At 38.2% G+C, this 7,868-nt stretch overlaps 1 pseudogene; it reads left to right on the forward strand.

Annotated features, from left to right (window-relative positions):
• Positions 1-3,067: 3,067 nt before the first annotated feature.
• LOC133246548 (elongation factor 1-alpha 2-like) lies at positions 3,068-4,376 on the forward strand (annotated as a pseudogene).
• Positions 4,377-7,868: the final 3,492 nt, after the last annotated feature.

Raw genomic sequence — 7,868 nt, forward strand, 5'->3', positions numbered from 1 at the left:
AATTTGATTTATATCATTATTAGTTCTGAAATGCCTGCTTGTGACTAGAGTATGAACTTGTGATATATCATGTTTTTCATTTGTGAATCCCTAGCTGAAAGCACCGGAGAAGGCAATGGCACCCCACTCCAGTACTCTTGCCTGGAAAATCCCATGGATGGAGGAGCCTGGTAGGTTGCAGTCCATGGGGTCGCTAAGAGTCGGACACGACTGAGCGACTTCACTTTCACTTTTCACTTTCATGCACTGGAGAAGGAAATGGCACCCCACTCCAGTGTTCTTGCCTGGAGAATCCCAGGGATGGGGGAGCCTGGTGGGCTGCCGTCTATGGGGTCGCACAGAGTCGGACACGACTGAAGTGACTTGGCAGCAGCAGCAGCACTAGTCGAAAAGCACAGTGCCATGCTCATTGCAGGCAATCAATAAATGTTTGTTGACTTGAAAGACAATAGTTAAGGCTTTAATTTATCTAACACAAGTCACTGAGTAACAGTCATTATCTACTTCATTTGTGTTGGTGAACACTGACATTTAAGGATGTTCTGTTGATACATACACCAGGACCTCCCAAACAGGAACACAGCCCTGCTCTCAAGCTTGACAGGGCTGTCTTTACCATCTGGTGCTCTCAATCCCAGAAAATCCTCCTTCTTGCCAAACACAGTCATTATGTCCTAGTGCACATTTTGGGGGCACTAAAATGTTGACTTTGAAGTTCAACAAAAGCCATTTTAGTTGCTTTATGTCTATGTTCTCTTTAAAGACACTACTCTGCAGTTAGCAAAATCCTGCTCAGATTAATAACTGCTGTCATGCTCTCCAATCTTGTGCATCCCCACCCCATACTACTCTGAGGGGGTGGGAAACTGTTGAGAATTTTTTCCTGAAAGGTAGGGCCTTCAGGGTATTTACACTGTATGTACATAAAATAGATTTTTATGTATGTGAAATCTAGTGTATATACACAGTAGAAATTGTCTTTAAGTAATCTCCATATATTGTAATTGAAACCTAAGTCATACTTAATAGTCACAACTAGTAAATTGCTCTCTAGAAAATCCAAATGCAACTGCATCTTCAGTTGTATTTAGGCTTACCAAGAATTGATTAAATTTGTTTCCAAACTTTTTCATTTCACTGGTACTTGCTATTGTGAGTTTGTAATTTTAATTAGTGTTACTATATATCTGATGAAATGTAAGTGAGAAAACAAAACGATGTGGTCTAAAAATATATCAGATGCTTTAAAATAAGAACAAGTAGCTAACAAGTAATTTCTATTAAATTGTTTATGGGGAACAAAAAATGTAAAAGACTGGAGAAAATTATAAAAATCTGGAAATGTTTTGCCTCGCAACTTCTTCAGATGTGAATTTAAGTTTTAGCTCCAGTTTTTACATAAATCAAAACTAGAAATATTATATATTATGGATGTGGTTTATGTAAAAGAAGAAATTTAATTAATGGAGCCATGTCAAAGAACATACCTTGAACCTACATTAAAAAAAAAAACGGGTGAATGAAAATAGTTTTATGTTCTTAGCCAAAATAAAAGATTTCTCTTATGTTAGTACTATTTTTAATGAATCTGTTCTTAAACAGATTTTTCAATTAATCAACTACCTATAGATCCCATTCACAAGAATCAAAGCTACTGTATTTTGGTCCTAAATAAACTTATTTCACCCTCTTCCACGAAAAATGCAAACCAATAAAAAGTCTGCTTCTCCTTTTTTCTTTCAGAAGAAAAATGCTCTTTCACAGCATCATTCCATTGATTTGATGGTCAGTTTTACAAACTGCCACCCACCTGGTTGCTCAAACCAAAACTTTTGAGTTGTCCTTAATACACTGCTTTCCTCATCACTTATATCTAATCCATTAACAAAATTATTAATTCAGCTTCTAAGATATAAATAATTTCACTTCTCTACACTGGATTATAAAGGGCAAGGGGGAGAAAGGTTCAAAATGAAGAGATAGGTGGGGCTGGTCATGAATGGCCTTATAGGTCATGGCAAGTAGTCTGAATTTTGTTCCAAATATAATGAGAAACTATTAGATTATCCTAATTATTTTGTGGAGAAATAATTATGAGAGGGTCCAGAAATGGGAACATGGGGAAAACAGTGGGCTACACAGACGTAGTCTACCACGGTGGTTAATGTTGTATAGTAAATTTAATAAAAATTTAATAACACTTGGCATATATCCTAAAGATTGAGTCAAGAGAATCTTCTGAATATGGGGAGCATAAATGAAAGAGAATGGTAGTGCACACAATCTAGGTGTTTTAACCCTACATCTGGTTGAAAAGAGAAGCCATTTAATAAGAATGAAGAGGGCAAGAATGAAGAAGAACAAGCTTGGTGGTGTAGGGGTAGCAAGAGTAGGACATGTAGGATTAAGAATTCTGTTGCCATATCTCAAGGTATTAAATAAGCAGTTGAATATATGACTGCAGTTCAAAAAAGTGGGAGTTATAAATTTAGAAATCATCAGGATATATGCGGTATATAAAGCCACATGAATAGGTGAAATTACCAAGAGGAAATTCATATTTAGAACTACATAAGAGAAAGCCAAAAGAAAGAGTTGGCAAAGGAGATTGAGGATAATAGATGGAAATTTAGGAAACTTTGGTATCTGGAAATCTAAGAGTTTCAAGGAGGGGAGAGATGTCAATAAAAGCTGAGAGAGAAAATAAAATAAAGTCAGAACTGAACATTGGTTTGGTAGGATGGAAGGTGTTGGTGAGGTCACCAACACCTCGGGAAAGGAGACTACGGTGGAGTGAAAGAGAAAAATACTCCTTTGCATGGCTTACAAACAGAAAGGGAGGTAGGAAACAGAAGCATCAATAATACACAGCTCCCACTTTACAGACTATGAAGCTCTTGGTAATATCTGGATCAGAGATTCTAAAGAACCCACCATTATGGGTAAAAAAGAAGACCCATATCAATATTATCATCATCAACAATGCGGACTCTGGCAAGTATACCATCACTGGACATCTCAGCTGCAAGTGTAGGGGTATTGATAAGAGAACCATGAAAAGTTTGAGAAGGCAGCAGCAGAGATGGGCAAAGGCTCTTTCAAGTATGCCTGGGTGCTGGACAAAATGAAGGCAGAAAGAGAGTGTGGCTTCACCATGAAATCTCACTATGGAAGTCTGAGACAACCAAATACTACATCACCATCATTGATGCCCCAGGCACTTTATCAAGAACATGATCACTGGCTCATCCCAGGTGACTGTGCTGTGGTCATTGTGGCCAGCAACATGGGAATATCTGAAGTAGGCCTCTTGAAGTATAGGCAGATGTGCAAATACACTACTGGCCTACACAATGAGTGTGAAGCCGCTCATCATGGCTGTCAACAAGACAGACTCTACCAAGCCCACCCACAGTGCTGCAAGCTTCCACCAGATCACCAAGGATGTGAGAGCCTACATCAAGAAGATCAGCTATAATTCGGCTGCCATGGCCTTCATGCCCATTTCAGGCTAGCATAGTCTAGCATCCACATGCCCATGTTCAAGAGCTGGAAGGTCAAGAGGAAGGAGGGAAATGCCACAGGGATGACTCTCCTGGATGCTCTGGACTCCATTTTCCCACCCATTCAACTGGTCAATGAGCCCCTGAGGCTGCCTCTGCAAGATGTGCACATGATCGGAAATATTGGCCCTATGTCTGTGGACTTTCTGGAAACTAGATTCCTGAAACTTGGGATGGAGGTCACCTTTGCCCCACCAACCTCACCTCAGAGGTCAAGGCTGGGTAGATGCACCAGGAGACCCTGCCTGAGGCCCTTCCAGATGACAGGTGGACTTCAGTGTGAAGAATTTATCTGTGAAGGACATTCATCACGGAAATATGGCTGGAATGACCCCTCCCCCACCAGATGGAGGCTGGTAGCTCTATGACACAAGTGATTGTCTTGACGCAATAGTTGGAAGATCCACCCCAACTATTTCCCAATCAGCCCACATCTTCTGCAAGCTTGCTGAGCTGTGGGAAAAGATTGACTGATGCTCAGGCAAGAAACTGGAGGGAACCCCAAGACCCTGAAGTCAGGCCACTGTGCAGATGCACAGATAGTCCCCAGCAAGGGCATATGTGTGGAAATGTTCTCTGAGTACCCACCTCTAGGCCATTGTGATGTGTGGGACATGAGACAAATAGTGGTCACTGGAGTCATCGAGGCAGTGGATAAGAAGTCATCCTCAGCAGGAAAGGTCACCAAGTCAGCAGTAAAGGCCAGAAAGAAATGAAGTATGACCCCTGAAGTTTCCTCAGCAATCTCACTACAAAAATTATTTAATACTCTATGCATTCACTGAGTAAGATTAATAAAAATTGTCAAAAAAATAGACCACTTCTTCGCATGTGGCTGTCCAGTTTTCTCAGCATCATTTATTGAAGAGACAATGCTTGCCCTCTTGAATGATCTTGCCTATTTTGTCATAAATTAATTCCTCTTTAAATATTACATACCATTTAAATTTGCTAAGAAAGCAGAATTTAAATGCTCTCACTCCCTTCCCCAGATAAAAGATAAATATGTTAGGAGATGGACATGTTAATTAATTAGATGGCTGAAAATTCTTTTACTATGTATATGCACATCAAATCACCACATTGTACACTTTAAATATCTTACAGTTTTACATGGCAATTATATTTCAATGAAGTTGATATTAAAGAATCAACAACTCTTGTAGAGAGTTTTGCTATAAAGGAGGGCAGAGAAATAAGGTAGGGGATAGAGGAACACATGAAGTCAGAGAAGATGGTTTACTTTTAAGATGGGATTATTACATGGTGCCCTTGAGTAGAAAAGAGAAGACTGGCTTCTGTGTACAAGGAGATAACTTGACCTCAGGAAGGATAAAGACACCTTATCCTTGTGCATAAATGGGAAGAAAGAATATGTGGATATAAATCTACAAATCTGGCTGATAGATTTTTATAACAGAAAGATGAATTGTTTCTCTTTTGTGAATTGTGATGAAAGAAAGAAGAGAAAAGGGGCTGCTGGTACTCTGCGGAAAGAGAAGGTGGATCAGAGACTAACAGGCTATTGCCAGGCAGTATTGTATCTACTTGATGTCTCTGAACATACTTTTAAGTAGAAACAAATCAATTCATAAATGTGTTTTCCTCCACTACATGCAAGAATCATATTTATTGTATATATTTATTATTTTTATTACTTACATACTGTATATCTCGACTAGATTATAATCTTTAAAATATATCACTGCCGTCTCTACTTCTAAGACCTTTATTCACACTATCTGGCATGTAGTTGGTATTTCATTAATATGTGTTGACTGAATAATTCAGTATCCACAAGTATTCAAAATATGCTTGAAATTTAACTCATTTTTATCTTGCCCTTAACTCTTCCATGTCCATATCTGTTCCTCTAAGTTTTTATCATATTACAGCTTATCCAACTAATTTCCCAATCCAGATATTTGGAAATCATCCTCTGACCTCCCTCATTTCATTCTCCATGACCCAACAATCAAGTTCAGTCAACTCTGCCATTTAAATATTTCTGGGAGCTCTTCAGTTTTCTCTTTCCTGTAGCCAATTTCCTGGTCAGGTCGCCATCACCTCACCTGGATTACTGGAAAAGCTTCACACCAGCTCTTCCAACTTTCATTTAACCCTCAGGTCCATTCTCCACATCTCTGAAACAGTATAAATCTTACTATGTCCTCCACAGCATTAAACTTTCCATTGATTCTTCAGCAAAGTCTTCAGGGTAAAATTCTCTTTTTTATGATTTATGACACTTTCTTAATCTGGCCTAGAACTCTAGTTGGCAAATTAAGCTAAGTTCAATTCTCTAATTAGCAGATCTCTATCAGCTCTTGGGTCTCTTTATGTACTTTTCCCTCCACCTGGAATATTCTCTTCACCATCCACTTCTACTCATCCTCTCTTTCTCAATTTAGAAGTTACTTCCTCTCAGCAGACTTCCCTCAATCATGGCATTGGTTAGGTACTCCTCTTAAATGCTTCCAAAGCTCTCTAGGTATGCTGTAGTTCTATAAAATTCCTTTGCAGCATTGCTTTTATCCCAAACCCAGAAGTAACATGTTTACAGGGTAGAGTCTTATGGTTCTTGTAATGAATGTATCCCTCTATTCCTCTCCACAGTCCCTTAGAAATAAAGAACAAAAAAATGAAGGGAAAAAGAGGTGCTTATTTGCTGAAGGAAAAGAATCATTTCTACCAGAATGCCTCCAGAAGTGGCAAGACAGGTCTGAGCAATTCTGTGATCATGGGGTAATGAAAAAAATGATGAGCACAATCTCTGTATTGCCTTTTTTCAAACATAAATTAGAATTTTCTCAGACAATTTGTAATCTGGGAACTGCTTGATATTATTTTGTTCTTAGGAGTGAATCTCAAAGTATTTGTGTTTTGAATTTCTCTTGGGTATTTTTAATAATTAGCATTCATTTAAAATACTTGAGCAAATACTTGGGAAAGTGAGAAGTATAATTTTCATCTCTTCATGATGACTTCACAAGCGTTATAGTAAGTTACAGGAAGTAAGAAGATAAACCATTCTAAAAAGTCAAAGTAGCATGACTTGTAGCAAAAGATCTGATAAATTTTAAGTGAACAAACACAAACTAACCACTACAATTCTGCAGCAAGCAAAATCACATGCCTAGATTTAGAAGAAAAACTTACCAGTTTTCCCATTTGTACCAAATATTTTGGCTATGAATGTTCAAGACAGAGGCAGAATGATCCCATGATGGTTTCTAGTCATATTCAAAAGGTATAGGAATAGATGAGATGAAAGATAGCAAAAAGGGGCCTCATGAATAAAATCAAAGCCTAAATTGAAATCACATGGCATTTAACCACATCTCATCCTCTATCTATGGCAACCCACTCCAGTACTCTTGCCTGGAAAATCCCATGGACGCAGTAGCCTAGTAGGCTGTAGTCTATGGGGTCGTGAAGAGTCAGACACAACTGAGCGACTTCACTTTCCCTTTTCACTTTCATGCACTGGAGAAGGAAATGGCAACCCACTCCAGTGTTCTTGCCTGGAGAATCCCAGGGATGGGGGAGCCTGGTGGGCTGCCGTCTATGGGGTCGCACAGAGTTGGACACGACTGAACTGACTTAGCAGCAGCAGCAGCAGCAGCATCCGCTATCTAAAATGTCACTCTGAGTCTAATAATTTTTAAAGTAGCTTATGACTTTATTTCTTAGGGTATAATTATATAAGCTATATATGAAACACATCATACAAAGATAAGCACAACATGGAGGGTTTGTCATCTTCACTAAACAAGCAGGCAGTCATTATATTTTAATCTACTCTTTAGTAGACAGAAAACAAAATAGCTGCTCATGGAATTAATCTGTTAAATAAAGTCTTACAAAAAATATCACTCTAAGAAACTATATATGTGGTTGATCCTTTTGACTTCTATACATTATTAAATAATGCGTTATCTTTGGCAGTGTTTATTCCCATTGTACTTGCTTATGTTTTCACCATTAAATCATTAATTGCAAATCCCTGAGCTCAAGAAATTCTCTTGAGAAATAGTGTATACCAAGTTATAAGCACACTGTGTCTCAAGTCAGGATGATTATAAGCTCACTTTTTAAAAATATTTCTACAGAAGTACATTCCATCAATACAGTTAAGATAGAGTTGCCAGATTTAACACACAAAAATGCAGGATATCACTTAATGTGGATTTAAGTGACACATTATAAATGACAAATTTTTTTTTAGTATAAATATGTCCTGTGCAATTTGGGGGGAAGTATATTGAAGATTAAAAAGTATTCATTGTTTATCTGAGATTCAAA

The sequence above is a fragment of the Bos javanicus genome, chromosome 1, assembly GCF_032452875.1.
Source record: "Bos javanicus breed banteng chromosome 1, ARS-OSU_banteng_1.0, whole genome shotgun sequence".
NCBI classification, from domain to species: Eukaryota; Metazoa; Chordata; class Mammalia; order Artiodactyla; family Bovidae; genus Bos; species Bos javanicus.